The 24,092-nt window shown below is 43.2% G+C and overlaps 1 pseudogene; it reads right to left on the bottom strand.

Annotated features, from left to right (window-relative positions):
* Positions 1 to 619: 619 nt before the first annotated feature.
* On the bottom strand, positions 620 to 24,064 carry LOC115517084 (annotated as a pseudogene).
* Between the last annotated feature and the right edge of the window lie 28 nt (positions 24,065 to 24,092).

Raw genomic sequence — 24,092 nt, 5'->3', positions numbered from 1 at the left:
ATTTACAGGGTTCAGTGGACACTTTTATTTTTTTTATTTTTTTTTATTTTTGGGACAGAGAGAGACAGAGCATGAACGGGGGAGGGGCAGAGAGAGAGGGAGACACAGAATCGGAAACAGGCTCCAGGCTCTGAGCCATCAGCCCAGAGCCTGACGCGGGGCTCGAACTCCCGGACCGCGAGATCGTGACCTGGCTGAAGTCGGACGCTTAACCGACTGCGCCACCCAGGCGCCCCCAGTGGACACTTCTTGATCTAGGAAGTGTGTAGCCAGACCCACGGCCAACATGCTCCATTGTGACAAAAGCAGACAATTTGATTTCCCTATTTCTTCGTTCTTTTTTTCCTCATGGTAAATTTTCTCTGCTTTCCTCCCAGATGGGATCTGCAAGGGCTGGAGAATCTTACTGAAAACATGGGGAAAGCATGGACACAACATGGCCGGTCCCCCCGGGCCTGCTCATGGCTGTACCTGGGGCTATAAGCCTTCCTGCTCCTCCCGAAATATGCACAGAAGTCATGAAAATGCCACAACACATTTCATGCCTCGGGGCTGAACTGTGGGATCTGGAGGTGGGCCCAGCCCTGGCCCCTTGAAGCCCTGCCTTTGAGCTCAGTGTTCACAAGGCGACCTTCACATCTTCCAACTGGGAGAGGATTGCAGTGTCTCGAGCTCTACAGATGGGATGCGGCAAAAAAGGAGCCCCGAGCTCTGTGGCATGAGTTCTGAGGTGCTGCAAGGACTGCTCCCCAAATCTCCCCTCCACACCCTTGTCCTGACGCCCAAAATTTAGACCAAAAAGGTCACTCTTCAGGTTACGGGGCTGACAAGTGGGTTTCACTGTAAGCGCCAACTCCAAGCAATTGAGAGTAGAATTTTTTCCAGAAAGGTTCTGAGACCTTTTCTGGGCTTAGCAGTAGGATGTTTGTGATCAGTTAGCACTGTCTTTCGTGGGCACTGGAAAAGAAGAGCCAGGGGTTTTGCTACAGAATTGTTATCCTTAGAATTTTTTTTCACCATTTATAGTTTCAGCTCTATAGCCGGGAGAGAACACACAGGAACTTGTTATGACTAACAGCCATTATCAGCAGGGCCCTAAGGGCATAAGAGTCAGGACAGGGAATTTTCTTTTTTTTATTAAAAAAAATTTTTTTTAACATGTATTCATTTTTGAGAGAGAGAGAAGCAGTGTGTGAGCAGGGGAGGGGCAGAGAGAGAGAGAGAGAAAGAGACAGAATCTGAAGCAGGCTCCAGGCGCTGAGCTGTCAGTACAGAGCCCGACACGGGGTTCAAACTCATGAACCATGAGATCATGACCTGAGCTAAAGTCAGACGCTCAACCACCTAAGCCACCCAGGCGCCCCAGGACAGGGACTTTCTGATGAGGGGGTTTGAGGATGGCAGGCTGCCTGAGACTTGGTGTTGCCAGTGGAGGAAGACAAGCCCAGATGGGGTGCAGATGGGAAGCTGGGATGGTCTTGGAGCAGCCCCATTCCTTGGGTTTCTTGGGGAAATGGAGCGCCTCCAGATGGGTCACCAAAGCAAATTCTAGTGCAGCCCCGTATTTCCTGCCTTTGAACCCTATCCTCCCGCCAGCCTACAGCACTCCCATGCCCTTTGCCTGGAGGGGATTCTAACTCCAATGTTAGTAGCAAGCATCATGCACCTTCTATCTACCAGCTTTAAGCTTGATGTCTTCACACACATTTAATCCAATCCTTTATGGTAGGATTTTTTTAAGTTCTCTAACTTTATATAATATTGATGCAATTATTTTTAAAAATCACGTGCTCATAGTTTAAAAAAATTCACATAGTACAGAATGGTCTAAAGTGAGGAACATCAGTACTCTCCGAGCCCTGATCTCACTTTCCAGAGATAACTACTCTTAAAAGTCTCTTAAAGGAAACCCACGTTCATAGCAGCATTATTCACAACTGCTGGAGAGGTAGAGGCAACTCTAGTGTTCCTCAACAGGCAAGAGGAGAAACAAAACGTGGCATATATGTACAAGGGAATATTACTGGGCCATAAAAAGGAATGAAATGCCGACACAGGCCGCAGCATGGATGAATCTTGAAGACATCATGCTCAGTGAAATACGCCAGACACAAAAGAAAGTGTTGTATGAATTCCACTTTGTAGAAAGTCCCTGAAATAGGCAAATCCATAGAAACAGAGAGTAGAAGGGTGCTTACCAGGTGCAGGGAGGAGGGGTAGAGGGAAATGAGGAACTATTGCTTATGGAGTAGAGCGTTTGTTTGGTCTGATAAAAAAAAGTTCTGGAGATGGATAGTGGTGATGTTTGCACCACACTGTCAATGTAGTTAGTGTCATTAAATTGTACACATAAAATGATTAAAATGGTAAATTTTATGTCATGTGTATTCTAGCCCAATTTAAAATAACAGGAACAGCAACCACAAAAGTTGGTCTGTTACACACTTTTCCATGAGGAAGTACAGGAAATCCTCCTCCCCAAAAATGGCCACGTAAGCTGCCACCATTCCAAGTGACCTCAGTAGTCAGTGGGAAAAATTATAATTGTTCTCCGACCTTTAAAATTTTTTTGTTGCCAAAACACGAAAGGCTCTCTTACTATCAGTTTTAAATACAGAGGAATTTTTTTTAAAGCAGTAATTCTAAAAAAATAGTAACACTAATACTTATATGGTACATCTGTTATTTAAAACAGTAGGAATGTTGGGAGTAATGTGTTCTATTTCTTTATAAAAAATTTACAAGAAGAGTTTGAACAGTGCTTGCCTTCTTCTTCTCATGCAACTCACAACACAGAGCGGGCATCATTTATACGTTTGGTAACTTTTCATGCTCCTTTGGATCTTAACCTCCCTGTACCTCAGTTTCCTTACCCAGTAGAAGGAGGGGAATGGTACCTGGTTCTGAGTGGCTTTGTGAGAATTAAGTATGTTAATATGGGAACTCAGGACAGTGCCTAGGGCACAGCAAGCAAGTCCTCTATATGGCTGTGGCCCTGAGTCCTCACCCGGTGCTGAATGCTGATCTCCCCATGCGGATGAATTCATTTAACCCTGGAAAGGGTCCTCAGTATTTCTGCTTGGCGTGGGAGGAAACTGAGACCGACCCACGTCTCTCACCCCTAAAGCGAGGAGGGAGACTTCAGTTCCAGCCCCCAGACCCATGCTTTTGCCACCACACTGTATGCCACCAACATAAGTGGCCTACCGCGAGACAGATGCCCTAAAGTAAAACAAACCCTTGCTTCTTTGTGGCTTCACACCGCACCCCGTGTTCACCCAGTAGTGCCTCAAAACCCCTTTGGTTGCCTCGATCCAATTGCTTCTCAGTATCAGCCGCCACCTTTTTATTTCAGAAATATCACACCCAAGTGTGCAGGCTGCATTGGAGCATGGGGACCAACACAGTATTTGGACTATGGGTGAAAACAGGAAGAATCGATGAGAAAGGGAAGAAAGGGACAGGTTCAAGAGATACTTAGACAATAGAACCTAGTGACAGGTGCACACAGAGCTTGAAGGAGAGGACAAATGCCACATTTCTGGACTGAGCCTGAATGACTTCTGTATCCTCAGTGAAGTAACAGGCGAGTCAGTGTGGAGACTTGGGTAGGAGACCTAGACTGGCGGCTTGCCCCCTGCAGAACTGTTACCTTGCTATACGAAGAAGGTAATCTGGATAACTTCTGTTTTAAGTGTTTACTATTTCATCTCAAATCACTTTTGTTTAAAACCATTTTATTTTACCCTATCAAAATAACAGCAGCATTCTTCACAGGGATAGAACAAACAATCTTAAAGTTTGTATGGAACCACAAAAGACCCTGAGTAGCCAAAGCAATCCAGAGAAAGAAAACCAATTCCAGACTTCAAGCTATATTACAAAGCTGTAATCATCAAGACAGTACGGTACTGGCCCAAGAACAGACACTCGGATTAATGGAACAGAATAGAGAACCCAGAAATGGACCCACAAACGTATGGCCAACTAATCTTTGACAAAGCAGGAAAGAATATCCAATGGAATAAAGACAGTCTCTTCAGCAAGTGGTGCAGGGAAAACTGGACAGTGGCATGCAGAAAAATGAACCTGGACCACTTTCTTACACCATGCACAAAAATAAACTCAAAATGGGTGAGAGACCTAAACTTAAGACAGGAAGCCATCAAAATCCTTGAGGAGAAAGCAGGCAAAATCCTTTTTGACCTCAGCAGCAGCAACTTCTTATTCAACATGTCCCCACAAGGGAAACCAAAGCAAAAATGAACTTTTGGGACCTCATCAAGATAAAAACTTCTGCATGGGGAAGTAAACAATCAGCAAAACTAAAAGGCAACTGATAGAATGGGAGAAGATATTTGCAAATGACATATCAGATAAAGGGTTAGTATCCAAAAATCTATAAAGAAGTTATCAAACTCAACACCCAAAAAACAAATAATCCAGTGAGGAAATGGGCAAGAGACATGAATAGACACTTTTCCAAAGAAGACATCCAGATGCCAACATTCATGAAAAAATGCTCAACATCATTCATCATCAGGGAAATAAAAATCAAACCCATAAAGAGATACCACCTCACACCAGTTAGAATGGCTAAAATTAACAACTCAGGGGGCGCCTGAGTGGCTCAGTAGGTTGAGCATCCGACTTCAGCTCAGGTCATGATCTTACAGCTTGTGGGTTCGAGCCCCACGTCAGGCTCTGTGCTGACAGCTTGGAGCCTGGAGACTGCTTCGGATTCTGTGTCTCCCTCTCTGCCCCTCCCCTGGTTGTGCTCTGTCTCTCTCTCTCTCAAAAATAAATAAATGTAAAAAAAAAAAATTTAGGGGGGCCTGGGTGGCTCAGTCGGTTAGAGCGTCTGACTTCGGCTCAGGTCACGATCTCACAGCTCTATGAGTTCGATCCCGGCATCGGGCTCTGTGCTGACAGCTTGGAGCCTGCTTTGGATTCTGTGTCTCCCTCTCTCTCTGCCCCTAACCTACTTGCATTCTGTCTCTGTCTCTCTCAAAAATAAATAAACATTAGGGGCGCCTGGGTGGCGCAGTCAGTTAAGCGTCCGACTTCAGCCAGGTCACGATCTCGCGGTCCGTGAGTTCAAGCCCCGCGTCGGGCTCTGGGCTGACGGCTCAGAGCCTGGAGCCTGTTTCCGATTCTGTGTCTCCCTCTCTCTCTGCCCCTCCCCCGTTCATGCTCTGTCTCTCTCTGTCCCAAAAATAAATAAACGTTGAAAAAAAAAATTTTTTTAAATAAATAAATAAATAAATAAACATTAAAAGAAAAACATTAAAAAAAAAACAACTCAGGCAATAACAGATGTTGGCGAGGATGTGGAGAAAGAGGAACCCTTTTGCGTTGCTGGTGGGAAGGCAAACTGGTGCAGCCACTCTGGAAAACAGTATGGAAATTCCTCAAAAAAGTTCAAAATAAAACTACCCTATGACCCAGCAATTGCACTATAAGTATTTATCCAAAGGATGCAGGTGTGCTGTTTCGAAGGGGCACATGCACCCCCATGTTTATATCAGCACTATCAACAATAGCCAAAGTATGGAAAGAGCCCAAATATCCATTGATGGATGAATGGATAAAGAAGATGTGGTATATATACACAATGGAGTATTACTTGGCAATCAAAAAGAATGAAATCTTGATGTGTGCAACAACGTGGATGGAACTAGAGTGTATTATGCTAAGCAAAATTACTCGGTAAAAGACAAATATATGATTTCACTCATAGGTGGAATTAAAGGTACAAAACAGATGAACATAAGGGAAGGGAAGCAAAAATAATATAAAAACAGGGAGGGGGACAAAACACAAGAGACTCTTAAATATAGAGAACGAAGGGTTGTTGGAGGGGCTGTGGGTGGGAAGATGGGCTAAATGGGCAAGGGGAATTAAGGAGGACCCTTGTTGGGAGGAGCACTGGGTGTTATATGTAGGGGATGAGTCACTGGATTCTATTCCTGGTATCATTATTGCACTACATGCCAACTAACTTGGATTTAAATTTTAAAAATAATAATAATAATAAAAGAGATATGGCAGAAAAAAATTAAGAAAATAAAAAACTATTACAGCCACCAGTTATCGAAGATTATGTTCTAAGCATCATACCAGGGTGGGGGCTTTACATATATTTTATTAAATTCGGATTAAATTTCAAAAAAAAACCATTTTGTTTTAAATTGCCCATTAACAGGGCACCTGGGTGGCTCAGTCAGTTAAGCTTCTGACTTAATTTCCACTCAGCGCATGATCTCACAGTTTGTGAGTTTGAGTCCCACACTGGGCTCTGTGCTGATGGTGGGGAGCCTGCTGGGGATTCTTTCTCTCTCCCTCTCTCTCTGCCCCTCCCCCATTCATTCTCTCTCTCTCTCTCTCTCTCTCTCTCTCTGTCTCAAAATAAATAAACTTTTTAAATAAATAAATAGATAAATAAACAAATTACAGATTAACTCTTAATAACAAATGATAGCCAAAATTTTCCTCATAAGTTATTATCTTTCCTAAAACAGCCCTTTGTCATGTCAGCTACCAAAAGCTTCAAGAAGATGATCAACACTCTCAAGGTTTCTCTCTAAGCATTATGTTCCTTAGTATTTGAGTGACTGCTATGCATAAGACTTTGAAGATAAACTGAGGCATGAGAGAACTGACCTCAGCCCTCAATCTTTGGTGTAAAATACTTCAAATCGAAAGAATAGTGTTTGAATAGTAATACCACCAGTCCCTTCCACTGACTCTGGTTTATATCCGGTGTTTGGAAAAGTGATTTATCTTAGGTTATAACTATTAACAAATCTTCAAAGCAGCTTCGGGACCTTCTGGATATATACATTTAAGGGTAAGAAGAGTTTCATCTCTTAGCAAAAGACATGACTGAAGAGGTTGGACTTTGCAAGCAGATAGACATGGGTTTAAAGCAGGGCTCCAGCATTTACTGGCTCTACGTATAAGTGCACCCCATTCTGAGTCTCAGGTTTCTCATTGGTAAAATAAGGAATAATCCACCTCATAGGATCAGTGTGGCAATTAGGTGAGATAACACACAAGAATGACTTAGAATGCCTGACACTTGGAAAGTATTCAATAAACAGTCACTGACATCAATCATTTATTCCTTATTCATTCGAAGCCTTCAGCCTGGACAGGTGAACTAAACTTAGTTACTGCCTCCTTTTCCCCATGTTCTCCATCACTTTGTTCAGATCAGAGCCAGGTTGATCAGGCAGAAGAGATTCTACCCCCCTTTGTCTTGAATTTTTTCCTGTAAATGATGCATTATATATTCTTTATTTGGTGAGAGTGCCTCTTGGCATATGACCAACTTCTCCCCCCAAGTCACATGGCTGCTGAAGCATGAAGTAGGAACCAGAACTTGAGCTAAGATCTATTACTATCCTTGTTTGCTGATTCCTGTCATCAGTGATTAATAGTGACAAATTAAGGGAGCATAAGACCATAGTTAGATTTCCTTTTAGCATAGAGAAATGCACACAGTAAAAATTGACTGTTAAATTTCCACAGATGATTTTTACATATTTTCAACATGCTTCCCGTAAAGCATAAGTCATGCAATGGGGAACCCAAGTGTTGGCCATCTGGCTGTCTCCAAATCCTCCACTTGGCTCTGGTCACTTGCGTGACTGGAAACCCAAAAGGTCCGCGTGCTCCCAGTGGGACTATGTTCTCACGGCCACCTTTCATCCGATTCCTTGTTTATGCTGAAATCTGAGTCTCGTTCTAGCTTTGCCTCCTTACTACTGTTTCATTCCCTCAGCTGGCATAAACCCAAACAAGGAAAGCAGTCCCTTTTGCTTTTAATTTGCCAAGGCAACGTCTGGCCCAACACAAGGCTGTTTGTGCAGCAGCTTTCTACCAAGGGTATGGAAATAAAGGTGTGGGGACGTTTTCTTTTAAATAAAAAGAAGAAAAGTGATTATGCGTCAGGAGAGCTGGGTTCATGGGTGTGCAACTAGTGAGGTTTCACAGGGCCTTCTGCTCAGAGGGGTCCCGCGCTTGGGGTTTCGGGCTCCATTGCCACTATCTTGAAGTCTTCATAGTTTTATCTTTGAATTGGTGTTTGTAAATGAAGTCTGATAGGTCAGTGGAGGGTGTGCCCGGGACTCAGGCTCCGTCTTGCCTGTCACCAACTCCCTGCCTTTCTGGACCAGGGAGACCTTTCTGGATCTTTTTCAGCTGACCCACAATGATCTTTCATCTCTGCCTGGTGTCCCCAGCCTCCTCCCCACCCTCACCCACTGACCTGCCCTCCACCTCCTACCTCTCCTCAGTCCACCATGCATTGGGGCAGAGGGGCACCTGGGAAAGAGAGATGCCTGGTCCGACTTCCCCACTCCTGCCTTGGGCGTGACGCATGTGGGTCCTGAAGCTGGTGTAGGGGGAGCCTTCAGTCAGTGAACTTCGCGCACATGCACCACAGTCCCAGAAGTGGACCCCTGCTGCCAGCAACCATCTGTGTTCATGGTTTCCCTATGCCCGACTTGACATTACATAGCAAATTAAAAACAGCATGACAAATAAAGAAAGAGATTGTAGTTGAAAGGAAACAGCTTTGTATTTTGGTACCTCTAACAGCAACCTTTGCTGCCTTCTGAACATTTTCATCTTGCAGTGGGCTCCACCAATTATCCAGCCAGTCCCCGCCATCATCATTCTGATGTTCTGTAGCCCTCTTTGCCCCCGTCGGGAGTTTCTGGTCCACTTCCCTGCCAGGTTACTTTGATGCTTCCCAAAGTCCCATAGACCCTCCTCATCTCCCTCTTTTTCTGTCCTGTTCACCTCTCAATCCCTCCTCCTAGGCTAGCCCCAAACTCCAAATCACCCCCACAGCGCTATGCAGAATTACTTAATGCTCTCTTTGTTTTCATTTTCCATCTTCCAGATCAGCTCCTGGAACCTAACGTGTCATGACCAGATGACCCGCTAGAGTGCTTTATGAAACAAAAAACAAGGTTCCCTCTGACAGAAATTCTACTACGAGTCTGGTTGTGTTTGTTTTGGTTTTTGCTTGAAATATCATTAACATACAGTTTCAGGTGTACGATATAGCGATTCAACATTCTGTACATTTCTCAGTGCCAATCATGATAAGTGTACTCTTAATCCCTTCACCTATTTCACCAATCCTTCCCATCCACCTTCCCTCTAGCAACCATGTTCATTCTCTGTATTTCAGACTCTGGTTTTTTGCTTATCACTTTTTTTTTTCTTTGTTCATTTGTCTTGCTTCTAAAATTCCACTTACGAATGAAATCATATGGTATTTTTCTTCCCTTGACTTATTTCACTTAGCATTACACACTCTAGATCCATCCATGTTATTGCAAATGGCAAGATCTCTTTTCTTTATAGCTGAGTAATACTTCATTATATGTATGTATATATACCACATCTTCTTTATCCTTTCCTCTGTTGACGGACACTTGGGTTGCTTCCTTATCTTGGCTATCATAACTAATGTTGCAAGAAACTTAAGGGTGCATACATCTTTTTAAATTAGCGTTTTCATTTCCTTTGGGTAAATATCCAGTAGTGGAATTGCCGGATCATATGATAATTCTATATTTAATTTTTTGAGGAACCTCCATACTGTTTTCCACAGTGGCTACCCCACTTTGCATTCCTACCAACAGTGCACAAGGGTTCCTTTTCCCCTTTTCCCCTACATCCTCACCAACACTTGTTATTTCTCATCCTTTTTATCCCAGCCATTCTGACAGGTGTAAAGTGATATCTGCAAGATTTTTAAGTAGCAGGATTTTTCCCGATTGTCTAGATGGAAATCACCAATACTTTTCAGCAGTATTTATTAATAAGTTATATTCCCTGATGGGGTTCCTGGGTGGCTCAGTCAGTTAAGCGTCCAACTTCAGCTCAGGTCATGATCTAGCAGTTCGTGAGTTTGAGCCCCGCGTCGCACTGTGTGCTGACAGCTCACAGACTGGAGCCTGCTTTGGATTCTGTGTCTCCCTCTCTCTCTGCCCCTCCCCTACTCACGCTCTGTCTCTCTGTCTCAAAAATCAATAAACATTAAAAAAATTAATAAGTGATATTCCCTGAAGCATTAGTCCCACAAAAGAGCCCACCAAAATAAAGTGAAAGAAAGAAAGAAAAAGAGATTCCATAGCCAATAAGTTTGGGAAACACTAAATACTCTGCTTTCCTCCTTCCTGACACTTTTTGTCGATTTCCAAGTCGCATTAGCTTATTAAAAGAACCGTTTGTCTTTTTTATTTAAAATAGTATCTCCCAACTTATTTGTCCATGGAGCTCTTCCCACCCACCCCCCCACACCCCCCCCGCCAGGGGATAGCTACTAACTGCCCACTTTGCAAGCATTCCCATAGAACTGGCAAACTTTTTCTGAAAATGGCCATTGTAAATATTTCAGGCTTTTAGGGCCATACATTTTCTGCAACTACTCACCTGTACCCTTGTAGCTCAAAAGCAACCATAGACATTGTAGACAATGTATAAGCTGGCTGTGTTACAAAAAACTTTATTTATGGACACTGAAATTTGAATTTCCTATTATATTCACATGTTACAAAATACTCTTCTTTTGATTTTGTTTCAACCATTTAAAAATGTAAAAACCATTCTTAGCTCAAGGGCCAAACAAAAACAGGCAGTGGGTGGTTCTTGGCCAGCAAGCAGTAGTTTGCTAATCCCCAACTTAGAAGAAGACCAAGGAAAAAGAGTTACTTGGAAACACAAGTTGGATACAGTTTTCTACCTTAACTGTTACTGATTTTGATTTTTTTTCTAACTAATCATTTTATATTTTGGCAATTTTTTTTACAGCATTTTTACCATTTCCTGCTCAGATGGTTTCAGCTCCTGGTGGTTAATCTTTAATTATCTCACGTCTGCAGCTATCACTCAGCACATTCCCTCCTGGTCAGAGCAGGATAGCTGTTTGGACGGCCTGCCTCTGCCTTTCATGTTCCCTCTTCATTCTAGCCCTGGAGCTGCTCTGTTACTTGTCAGGAATGGATGCTGCAGAAGTAGTCTTGTTCGTTGATCTCTCCCCATTTGCTCATCTAAAGATAGGTAACTCCCCGAGAGCCCAACACCAGGGCCAACAAAGCAAACCACAAGGCAGACAGCCACATGCTTTGCGGAGAACTCGCTCATTTCCAGTCTTTTCGTAATTACGCCCACAGACACGTGTTCTTGACTTCATGACACAGTCCATTCTCCTCTTAGTAATACATGGGCACATCTATTTTTGAACCAAAATGAATTAAAATTAATTTTCTGAGAAGTTCATAATTAAGATGATCCCCTAAGATAGCTGAAGATGTCCTTGAAGTTGCACAAGCTCAGTCTGACATTACACTGCATGATATACACTGTAAAGTGCTTGAGTACATTTATGTTTTCTCTCATTTTAATTTCCTTATGGTGGGTATGTGATGGGAATAAAATCAAACACAGAGGAAATTATAGGGCAGCATCTTTGGGCGGGATGAAAAGGAAAGATGTATGTGATTGCCTTAGTGTTCATGCAGCATCTTATCTCTATTTTTTTAAATTTTTTTTTTTAACGTTTATTCGTTTTGGAGAGACAGAGAGAGACAGAGTATGAGCAGGAAAGGGGCAGAGAGAGAGGGAGACACAGAATCTGAAGCAGGCTCCAGGCTCTGAGCTGTCGGCACAGAGCCCGACACGGTGCTCGAACTCACAAACTGCAAGATCATGACCTGAGCCGAAGTCGGACGCTCAACCGACTGAGCCACCCAGGCGCCCCTATCTCTACTTACTTTAGACACCAACAGCAATTGAATGACAGAAAGTCACTCGTCAGTTTGAGAAACTCCATCAATTCCTGAAGGATGCAGAACAAATCTGTCCTGAGAGGCATTCACAAAGCCATTTTAAGAAACCAACATGAAAATGTGAACAAAGACTTACATGAGAGGTGTCTCCTTCACTGCCCGCGCTCAGTCAATAAAGTCTTAAAGGAGGGTGCACTGGGGGACTGAGAATCAGGATGGCAGCAGTGGGTGGGTGGCTGGCTGGTGACACTCACTATCTTTAGGCAAGCATGTGGTTTGGCTGATCTGTGGAAAGATATATGAGGGAAACCATCAAAGCAATACTCCAGGAGGGAAGCCATTGGTATTATCCATGTTTAAATCTCCCTGAAGAACTTAGACCTCACTCGAAGGAAGGAGAATTTGAATACCTGACTCTTTGATCACTTTTGACATACCACTCTCAGAATAATTACATCTCAGCACAACCACTGCTGTGATGAGTGGCTGGGGCACTGGGTGGTGAATCTGAAGACAGAGACTGTCACCTTAACCGTGCCACTAACTTGCTGGCTAAGCTTGAATTTCCCTAAGATGCTTATTAGCATATCAAGGCCCTGTAGCTCAGTGGTGGAGAACATGGGCTCTGAGCCAGACAGATTCCAAATCCTGTCTTTCACCTACAAGCTGGGGAGCCTTCTTCACATTACTCAGCCTCTGTCTCTGGGTTTGGTTTTTCTCTTCTGTAAGCATTTGACAAATGTTAGTTATTCTTGTGAAGATTAAGAAATGCCCTCCTAGCCCTACCTCAAGGGGTAAAGAGAGAGCCAGGTCTAGCCCAGGTGGAATGAGGATCTGGGAATTGGGGGGATGTGAGCAGAAAACTCTCATTAGATGCAATGAAGACACTGACAACAAGGAGGAGACAGCGTGCTTACTGAGAGTTGATGATATTCCTTTGAGGGTGGTATTATGTGCACAGAACAAACGTGTGAGGGCTGTTGTTCTGATTCTTATCAGCTCCATTTTGCAGATAAGAAAAACAAAACTTGAAGAGATCAGGCAAATTGTTCAATGTCCCAGAGCCGGTAAGGGGCAGAACAAGTATTCCAGCTGGCATTCTCTGACTCTAAAGTGCATTCGCTTAAACCCTAGACAGGCTAGGGACCATGCCAGGGTTGGGAAGTTATTGCCTAGAGGGTACAGAATTTCTGTTTCAGGTGATAAAAAAGTTTTGGAAAACAGTGGTGATGGTTATACAACATTGCGAACCTACTTAAGACTACAGAATTGTTTACTTAAAAATGCTTAGAATGGTAAATTACACATCACATATATTTTACACAAGCATACACAAAAAATGCCAGGCAAGGGGTTGAAAGGGTTTCTCAACAATTTGAGGTCAAAGACAGATATGGACGTCAGGAACCAAGCTGGAGTTAGCAACTGAGAAAAACGAAAACCAGAATGTACTTTTGTCCCTCCCACGCAAAGAAGATAGTTTGTAAAACTCCAGAGCAATAATAAACTTGAGTTTATGCCTTGAAGAAAGCTTTTTGCGGCCTTGGAAGCCCAGATTCAAATGTACCACATTTAGGAGCCATTTCTAGAACTTCATAGAGAAAATATATTTTAAAAGCTGAAGAACTATCAAGGAGGGAGAAACCCCACCTTTTAAGTTAAGAAAACCTTAATCAATACAAGAAGAGCTGTGTCTGTTGGGCGCTATTTCTTTCTTATATAATTAAGACTTAGAATATGCAATGTTCTTGCAGAGTAATGAGGGAAGTTAAATAAACATGTGAAAAAGGAAAATAGAACAGATAACACCTCTGCAAATCCCACAAGAGAAACTTACAATAAGCAGGTTATTTCCAGTCATAAGAGAGACTATGAAGCAAAGGCACAGGATGAATGCTGGTTTACTTTGTTACGAAGGCTGTGGATTATCTAGGAAAAATCAGGGGGTCTCATGCAAAACAAGCCTGGGGTTGCCACTGGCAGCTACCTGAGCCTAATATGTTTTCTTTATTTTTAATTTTTTGCTTTTTAACTTTTTGTAATGTGTATTCCTGAGAGAGAAAGAACGCAAGTTGGGGAGGGGTGGAGAGAGGGAGACACGGAGTCTAAAGCAGGCTCCAGGTTCTGAGATGTCAGCACAGAGCCTGACACGGGGCTCGAACTCGTGAACCGTGAGATCATAGCCTGAGCTGAAGTCTGATGCTTAACTGACTGAGCCACCCAGGCGCTCCTGGCTTTTTATTTTAATTCCAGTTAACATACACTGTTATATTAGTTTCAGGTGTACAATGTAGTGGTCCAACACTTTCATACTCATCTGGTGCTCATCACAACAAATGCACTCCTGAATCCCCATTACCTGTTTCGCACCACACTTTGCTCCCCTCTGGGAACCATCAGTTGGCTTTATAGAAGACAGGGAGCATCTTAAATAGGTATTGGCGGGGGCAGGGCAAGGGGGAAGGACTGTGGTGTCATCAAGATGTCATAATTGCTTTTGCTTCCCAATCTAGAGAGTGAAACCATCTGAAAATGAACAATTAGGCTGGCAGGCTGCGATATGATTAACAACACCTCCCTTGTCTCCTTTCCATTTAAGGCATTAGACCGGATTCCATAGAACTTGGGAATGGCCGTTGTTCCACTGGAGTAGTGGCTCTAATCCAATGTATTGGTCATTATCAGCCGCTGGAAGCCTGGAGCTGATAAGAAGATGGTTCACTGAATTCCTTTTAGACTAGTGTCCATGTGGCATTGAACTCTGGACCAGGGCCTCCCTCCGGACTTCTTCTGTGGTAGTCCAGAACACATGAGTGTAAGAACCTGAAAACTGTGGTCTCCATAGAAGAGGAGGTTCTGGAAGGGGAGCTGTTTATTCCTGGCAGGGACTGCCCCCTCTGGCCCCCTCTCTGGCCCTCCATGGGCAGCTGCTCTCCCTCAGAGCCAAAGAGATGTGCTCATCATATACCCAAGACCCAGCCCTCTCTTCTAGAAAACAAACCCAGAATTTCCTGCCCAAACTGCCCTGAGCCTGCTTCCAGGACCTGCATTCACCCCTTCTTTGGGTCTGCTCTTCTAAGGATAGAACTGCACTCGAGCAAATAGTCCCCCAACCCAAGGCCACCAAGTGGTGGCCAAGGAGCTTGGACATGTAGGCGGGGGTGTCTACAACACATGTACACAGGCCCTCTCACAAGGCAGAGCAGAGCCAGGACGGGGTGGTGGGGGGGAGAGAAGGAGGTGGTGGTGTAGGACCTGGGCAGGCACTCCCTGGGCTGCTGTGTCCCTGTGCAGAATCCTGAGAAGTCCAAGAATTGTTTCCATTTGAACCTGACCTTCTAGGTTGTTATGAAAGTATCTGTGGCATGAATACGTGTTATTTTGTGAAGCAGGTCGCCGGCTTGATGTATAACTTTTAAAGAGGTAGACATATGGTGTGTGGGCCCAGAGAGGATCTCTTGCTCTGGGCCCTGCAAATGTGAGGCCGGGGCTGTTCCTCGGTTGCACCCCTCTCTTCTGTATGCCATTTCTGGGAGGCAGAGTGTTCAGTTTGCCTGTCTCCCTCTTATACCTAAGAAGAAAATCAGCTCATCCTTCATTTTTAAGAGGTACTCCCAGGGGTGAAAACATTTGAGCTAAACCATTATTTCCCAAGTTACTGGGCCAGAGGACCAACACTTTGGAGTAAACAACTGTGTCAGAGCAAACAAGTCAGTCATCTCCTACACAAGTTTGAAGGTAATGAAAATTCCTGCTTGCTCTTGGGGTGGCCACTGTTGATCTAGAAACAGAGAAGGGAGGCCAGACTTCTCCCTGCAGCTGGGAAGCAGCCCGGACTTCTTTTTTTTTTTTTTTTTTTAACTCTAAGGGAAGATACATGTGGAAGGCACCTGTTGGCTGGAGCTCAAAGCATTTCCCTTTTTCTGTCCCTAGAGATTGCTCAGGATAACAAGCCCGGTGAAGCTATCTAAATGGGCACTAGCCTGTGCTACTTATGGAAGGGAAGGGGAATAAAATATCTGGCAAACCCTGGAAATGAGGACAGGTTTGACAGTAGTCTGATGCCCTGAGTATGCAGAGAAGGCTCCAGGCAGGCCTCCTGCTCACATTTCTTACAATCCCAGAGTGTCCCGAAACCCTTCAGAAAAGCACCTAGGTTATTAATACTCACGGTGAAGAGGGACAACGCAGGGAATCAGGCCCAGGGAGAAGGAGCAGTGAGCAGTGGGTGCGGGCACAGCGGTCAGGCTGAGCCGTTGGCCTCAGGATGGCAGTAAAGATCAAGCCTGAGAAAGACTGACTCCTGAGGACTCAGCTGGGAGAGGAGCCAGAACCCAGGGGACGTGGGGCACTTGCCCAACTCCCAACAGTGAACACCTCCTTAAATTCCACGCCCTAGGCACCCTGCTTGCCTGCCCTTGCCTAGCAAGTGTTTCTGGGACCCTATGCTGACCACACACCCCTGGATTTCCCAGGTGTGCCCTGTCCTGCGAGAGGAAAAGGCACGGCTGCCGCAGAGAAGCAGTCCTCTGACAGCCAGCGGCTCCTGGAGCCTGGAGCAGGCCTCCCTCTCCGGAGGAGCACTCATCGGGCCACAGCCTTGTGGGACTCAAGTCTGCTTTCCCAAACTGACCTCATCCCTACTTTCAGCTGCCTGCCCGGCACTCCGTCTGCTCTTCTCTTCCCAGGGGATGTGATCCCAGCCCCAGAAACAGCCAGTGTGTACCTCAAGTGGTGGGTGACCTGAGCAGAATGAACACAGGGGCAGACTGTCCGTGCCTTCCAACCCGCAGTGCTACTCCGGCTTCTTTGCCCTCGACACTATGGGGTCTCCTCACATAGACACTCCTAGGACACAGAGGTGGCCTGTGGCATCTCCTGGGGGCTTGGCATGGTCAAAGAACCTGTGTATCAGACAGACTGTTTTGAGGCACCTTGGTGGCTCAGTCGGTTAAGCGTCCGACTTCGGCTCAGGTCATGATCTCACAGCTTGTGAGTTTGAGCCCCGCGTCGGGCTCTGTGCTGACAGCTCAGGGCCCGGAGCCTCTGCAGATTCTGTGTCTTTATCTCTCTCTGACCCTCCCGGGCTCACACTCTGTCTCTCTCTGTCTCTCAAAAATAAATAAACATGAAAAAAAAATTTTGTAAAAAAGAAAGATTTTCAACTAAAACCTGAAGAAGCCTGGGGTATAGGGCTCCACGGAGTCATTATCTGGCTCTCACAGACCTCCTCACTGACATCTTCCCAGAAGACAGACCCAGGAAGACTCCAGTGTCTTTGGACTATGAAGGAAGCTACATGCCGTTCTACAACGTGGAGCATTTCACCCTCGTCTCCACCTTCTCAGCCACATGTACTGAGGAAATCCTTCCTTTGTTCTGGTTGCCTTCAAAAGGCACCAGTATAAAAAAAAAAAAAAGAAAAGAAAAGAAAAAAAAAGGCACCAGTATCACCCTCTGCTCCTAGAAGGAAGCCACTTCTGAGCATCTCCCTTCCAGAGAAGCTCAGGGTGTGGGTCACAAGCATCGGGGAGCTGCCCTATCAGCCATCTTTGCTGTTGCCAGGAGAACATGAGATTTCTATTGCTTATGGGACAATTTGTGTCACTGACAGCAAAGCAGAAATAAAATGAGCAGGACACCCCTCACCACGCAGCTTCCTCTATTTTTCTGTGGTAGTCAGACTTCTCAGAGCCCATTCTTTTCTTCTGCTTTCGTCCTCATCAAATGCCATGTAAAATTCCACTTTGATCTCTCAAATAAAACCCAACTGACCTGCTTTAAAAATTCTCTTCCGAACAGTGGCAAGGAGAGTAGGTGAAGACAATTGTGTAGCCACAGAAAAACCGTTATAACAAAGGCATTATCAATAACCATGTTTAATGCATACCTGCTATTTTCATAGCAAGATGTGATGTGGTGGAGGGCAAAAACTATGACTGCGTTCAATACAGTGTCTTAAGTCTATTCCAGATAGACCGAACCACATGAGTATACCACCAGCTAATAAAGATTTTTCTTTCTAAGTTTCAAAATATATACAGCTGATATGTTCGGTGTGGCTTTTTTTAAGGACTGGCAAAATGAGAGGCACTGTCCGCTCTGGTCTAGATGGTGCTTTCATTTCCATTTATAGGAATAAGGTGGGCATTATAGAACCTCGAGACAAAGGCTGATCAAAATGTATTAAATGCAACATCCACACTGTTCCCTGTCCCCTGCCTGAGGGTGGGATTCTTCCATTACCTGCACGGTCCCTGGTCCCAAAACTAGGCAGCTCACTGGGATTGGGGGTGGAGGACAAAGGGGGGCAGCCCATACCTGTCAGGAGGAGAGCTGGTCTGCCTCCACTTATCACTTTCCTCAGAACAGAGATTGTCCTCCCATGGTGACTCTGTCAAACTCTCACACCACATTGGGACCTGACAAGCTATGAGTGTCGTTTTAAAATGTAAGGCATGTATGATGTCTAAGCAAAGAGCTATTTTAACAGGAAATTTGTGAGACGTTGTTTCTCTTTTTTTTATGGCAACTATCAGCCTATCTTCTGGGAAGGGCACTGAGCTCTTGGAGTTCCATGTTCAATCGCAATGGATAAGCACCATAACATGATGCTTAAACAACATAGACTCTGAAGCCTGACTGGACCGACTGGATTCAAATCCTGGCTCGGCCATTTGCTGGCTATGATATTTTGGATACGTCACAAGCTCTCTGTGCCTCACCTGTATGGAACTAATGACAGTCTCGCCTCAGAGAGCTATTAGAGGTTTGCATGAGGTACCATTTATACAATTCTAAGGATATAGTTAGTACTATAAAAGAGTTTGTAAAATTAATATATAATTACAAGTCTATTCATATTATATGCCTCCCACAATAAGATTAAAATCATTTCTTGGTAGTGTTAGGAGGGCTCAGGCCCCATAGGCGATTTCCTAAGGGTGTCCCATAACAGAAGTTCAAAGACATAATGTCAGCATCACAGAGCTGAACAAAGTCACGGAGTTAAAACAACACCTGATGTAGACCTTCATCTTAGAAAAAGCTATGCAAAAATTACCCTCACATAAGCCCTGTACAAATTGAATTACTCCCTGAAACTACTATAAACAGTAATTATTTTAACAGAAGGAATTTAAATTAGTTGTACTTTGAGGTGGGTTTTACAGATATCCCTATATTGATTTGGACATGAACACAACTGGGTATTTTTTTAACTAATTTATGGAGATGAAATTCACACGATTGTTTTTTAATCTTTAAACCACCTCGTTGAGAAAATTGCTGGAAACAGTATCTCAAGCTTTCACTTGCTTGCAAAGCTATTCCCAATCTGCCCAACATGAGCCCTCCAGGCAAGATTTCACCACCTCACTGGGTAAATGAGAATGACCATCCTTGTACTATAAATATAGTAATTCATACTGTGTGAATTGGATGTTTACTATGCAGTTATTACCATGTTGTGAAACTGTAATTGGCAGATTTTTACAAGACCCTTCCTTGTGTACTGAGACTTATTTGAGTGAATCATCTCAGAAGACCTAAGTAGGAAGTACTTAAAGATGACCATCAGTATTGCCAGACAGCTCAGCTGTGAACTAGGTGTGCCCTTATTACTAACTTGTACTAAAAGAGAATGAGAAGCTTCTAGAGGTTCCGCAAGGTTGGGTTTTAATGGAGTTAGAGTTTGTCCTTACATGGAACCAGATGCATTTGTTGGACCAGTTTCCCTGGACTAGGAAACAAGATGGCGACCACAGTGACCACATGGCTAAGTTCAGACAGAGGAACTGGGAGGAGAGGAAGCCAAACCAGATGCCTGCAAAGTGATTCTAAGGCCTTTAAGAATTAACATGACATTATTTTAAGTGCAGGGAACTTTTGGCTACGTACAAATCTCAGATATTTTCACAGAATTTATTTAGAATAAGAAACCAGACATGGGTGGCTTGTTTTTATGTTGTATTATCAGACATTATTTTCTTTATATAGTACCTTGTTTTTTTATAAAAAATTTTGTTCATATTAACTCCTTCAGCTCTATTAAGGGAGTTTTGTCCATGCTTCCCTTGGAGTGAAAGGGGTGCATGTTCCCTAGGGCTCTGAACAGTAGGGAAGGAGGAATAAAAAATGAGAGAAATTAAAGAAAAGACAAAAACTGAGGAAGGAATCTGCTTATCATGTCCCCTAAGGGTCTCCCTCTAGCCATCCTCCTGGTTCAAACCTCTGATCCAGGGGCCTAATCCCCAACTCTCAGGAAACAGTCTTCTCTCTGCCTCCTGCGATCCCTTCCTATTCAAAATCCATCTCATAACCAAGACCTTTCCAGTTGTGCCTTGTTTGTTCAGTCCCTCTCAGTCCTCCCATACATCTTTCTTCTTTCTTATATCTTCAAACATTTTTTAGAGCTGCAGTTTGCCTCTACATTTGTGTTTTCTCTGTGTTGTTTTTGTAAGTATTCTGTGCCACATAAATAATTTTTACACTGTCCTATTAGATTTGAAGTTCTTTGAAGATGAATGGCTTCTATCTCCTTTGTAAGTCTCTGCCACATCATTTATATTAAAAAGTTTTCAAAAGTAAAATATCTTATTGTTCTTTTTAAAACTGCATCACTGGGGTGCCTGGGTGGCTCAGTCCATTGGGCGTCCAACTCTTGATTTCAGCTCAGGCCATGATCTCAGAGTTCGTGGGATCAAGCTCCTTGTAGGGCTCTGTGCTGACAGCACACGGCCTGCTTGGGATTCTCTCTCTCTTTCTCTCTCTCTCTCTCTCTCTCTGCTCCTCCCCTGCTCGCACTCTCTGTCTCAAAATAAAGAAATAAACTTTTAAAAATAAATAAATAAAATAAAAATTCGCTACTCTTGGGTACCTAAGTGGCTCAGATGGTTAAGTGGCTCAGATAGTTAAATGTTGAACTCTTGATTTCAGCTCAGGTCATGATCTCAGGTTTTGTACTGAGTGTGGAGCCTGCTTTAGATTCTCTCTCTCCCTCTCTCTGTCCCTCTCCCGTTGGTGCACATGCATCTCCCTCTGTCTTTCTCTATTAAAAAAATATGTCACTCTAAGAAAAACCCAAACAGAACAGAAAAGAAGAAAATTCATAATTCCAACTCAAAGAGATACTAATCTTTAACATTTCAGAATACATTCCCTTGGGGGCACCTGGGTGGCTCAGTCAGTTAAGCATCTGACTTCAGCTCTGGTCATGATCTCACAGTTCATGATTTCGGGCCCCACGTCGGGTACTGTGCTGACAGCTCTGAGCCTGGAGCCTGCTTTGGATTCTGTGTCTCTCTCTTGCTCTGCCTCTCTCCCACTCAGGCTCTCTCTCTCTCTCTCTCTCTCTCTCTCAAGAATAAATAAACATTAAAAAAAATTTTTAAAAAAGAATACATTCTCTTGATCTTTGCATGTACAAAAGTTGACAGAAAAGGGGTCTTGCTTCATATTCTATTTTACGACTTTCTTCTTTTATTTTTATGTTGCTACATAGACCTACCTCAATCTTCAGAATAACCATATAATATTCCAAGGCACAGATGTTTCATAATATTATTGATCTATTAATAGATACTTAGATTACTCCAAATGGACTTTTAGGTTATAAGAAAGCTGTGAAGGATGACTCCCTTGTTTTAAGCTTAAGTTTCTGGGTAGATAGATAGATGGCAATAATGCCAATTAAGATATAGAATACCAGAGAAGTAGCAGGTCTTGAGTAGACAAATTGCTTCTTTTTCCAGACTATCTTCTCTTTACAATATTATAACCATTAAAATCGCAAACCAACATCAATACGTTACTGTTACCTAATTCTCGTGCTCCATTCAAGCTTCACTAATTGTCCCAATATCATCATTTATAGCAAAGGGACTCAAGCCAGGATCGTGCATAGCATTTAGTTACTGTGTGTCTCCAACTTGCTTCAATCTGAAATTGTTCTCCAGTCGTTCTGGTCTTTCACAGATTCAAAACTTTTGAAGATTATAGGCTAGCTGTTTCCTGGAAAGTTACTTATTTTGGGTGTGCCTGATGTGTCCTCAAGATTAGATTTAGATTATGCATTTTTGCCAGGGATATCATAAAAGAGATGCTTTGTGCTCTTGACTACATTCTATCACAAGTGCTTAAAGCCCATTCGTCCCATTACTTGTGACGTTAATCTTGATCACTTGATTAGGTGCTCTGTGCCAGACTTCTCCATCGTAAATTTACCCTCTTTTTCCTTCTTAATCATCAAATATTTGTTGGGAGGTATTTTGAAGTGATATAAATCATTCCTCACTCAACTTTCACCCAGCATGCATTTCATGAGGGTTCTTGACTGAATTATTTTTATTATTTTGGTTGCCAAAGTGATTTTCTAATTCTATCATTATTTTACATTCATTAGTTGGCATTCCATGATAAAGGAGAGCTTTTCCCTCTCCCTCTTTATTATTCATTGACTTATTTCAGCATAGACTCACTGATTTCCATTTTATTAAATGGATTATGATCTGCAATTATTATTATTTATCTTGATGCTCAAATTATTTCAGATTTGGCAAGTGGGAGCCCCATCACACTGGCTTCTCTGTTCTTTTGACATATCTCCATTATTCTTCTAGAACTCCTTAATTTCTGACGCAAAAACATATTCCAGACTCATCTTATACTTTCCCTGCCCTAGCCCTTAAATCAGTCACTTGTCTAAAGAGCCTAGGTTTCCTTTGGTGGAGAATGTTATTTAGAAGTCAAGATCTGGGTAGTAGGTATGCTTATTGCTATTGGGATGTTACTCCTCCCAGAGGTGCTCTGAGGCTAGAAGCTCGGGAGATCTATATTTCTGTATCTATTGATACATGTGAAAAATGTAAGTCTACACAGTTACCTTCAATTCTATTCCAATACCACAAGATTCATTCATTTTAGTTACCTTCCTCTCTATATCATAATTGCCTTTTATGATAGAGAAACACCTATCTTTCATTATTCTCAGTATGTTTATTTATTTTATCAAGCCCCATGTGTAACCAATCTTCTGTTGTTACCATCATAGCCCTGTACAGACGCCCTCATCATCTCACCCACTCTGGGCCCATCCTTACCCCTTCCCCTTGCATAGAGGGCCCTCCTCTCTCAACTAAGTCCCTAACAATCCTGTTGGGCCCTCACCACTCCAATCCACTGATGTGCCTCACCACATTTGGGCTCCTATGTCTATGACAGGTCTCTGAAACTCCCACTCCCCACTGATGAATACTTTGTTTGGCACAAGCTAATGGCTTTATAATAAATTATTCAAAAGTACTGAAAGGAGAGAGGGGAAAAAGGTCCATGGCAACTAAATGGACTGTGGAATCTTAGACAAGAATAGGGCCATTATTGGGAAAGTGGTAAAATTTGAATAAGATATATAAATTAATTAACAGTAATACATCAATGTTATTTTCCTGGTTTTGATGATCATGTACAATGTTAACATTAGGAAAATCTGGGTGAAAGATAAATGGGCTCTCCATACTGTTTTTTTGCAATTTTTATGTAAGTATAAAATTATCTCAAAATAGAAAAAAAAGTTTTAACTATTGCATTCTCTTTAGGCAAGATTCAAATAATGTAGAAGTATTCAAACTAAAAAAATGAGGAAGAAAATAATAAAGAAATAGTACCAATTTTACACAAACCCTCTCAGGAAACAGAAGAGGCAGAACACGTCTCCCTTCACTATCCTGATATAAAAACCAGAAAAAGATATTACCAAAAACTCTGAGATAATATGCTTATGAATCTAACCACGACAATTCTTTTTTTTTTTTTTTGTAGGTTTGTGGTTTTATTAACACAAATACGACATGCACATAAGCTGTCTGTTCATTTACTTTGCTGCACAGCCTGGCAATGGGACCGATGGCCAACGGGGCTGCTCTTTCCACCATGGCTTCGTGGTTCTTGGAGGAGACATTGTGAGCAATCTGCACAGTAAGATTTGTTGCATGTCAGCAGCACCTCAAGCTCCTTGAGGTTATGGACTAGAAACTTCCAGAAACCACTGGGCAGCATGTGCTTTGTTTTCATGTTGCTCCTGTAACCAACGTTGGGCATCAAGATCTGGCCCTTGAATCTTCTGCACACTCTATTGTCAATGCCTCTGGGTTTCCGCTGGTTGCGCTTGATTTTGACCTATCAGTCTGGTGCCAGATGAATTTCTTGGTCTTATTTTTAAGAATCTTGGGCTTCACCAGAGGTCTGAAGGCAGCCATGATGCCTTCAAGAACGAGGCAGAGATGG

The sequence above is a fragment of the Lynx canadensis genome, chromosome B3 (genome assembly GCF_007474595.2).
Source record: "Lynx canadensis isolate LIC74 chromosome B3, mLynCan4.pri.v2, whole genome shotgun sequence".
Lineage (NCBI taxonomy): Eukaryota > Metazoa > Chordata > Mammalia > Carnivora > Felidae > Lynx > Lynx canadensis.
The sequence above is the reverse complement of the archived record's forward strand: the minus strand, read 5'-3'. Positions and strand labels throughout refer to the sequence as shown.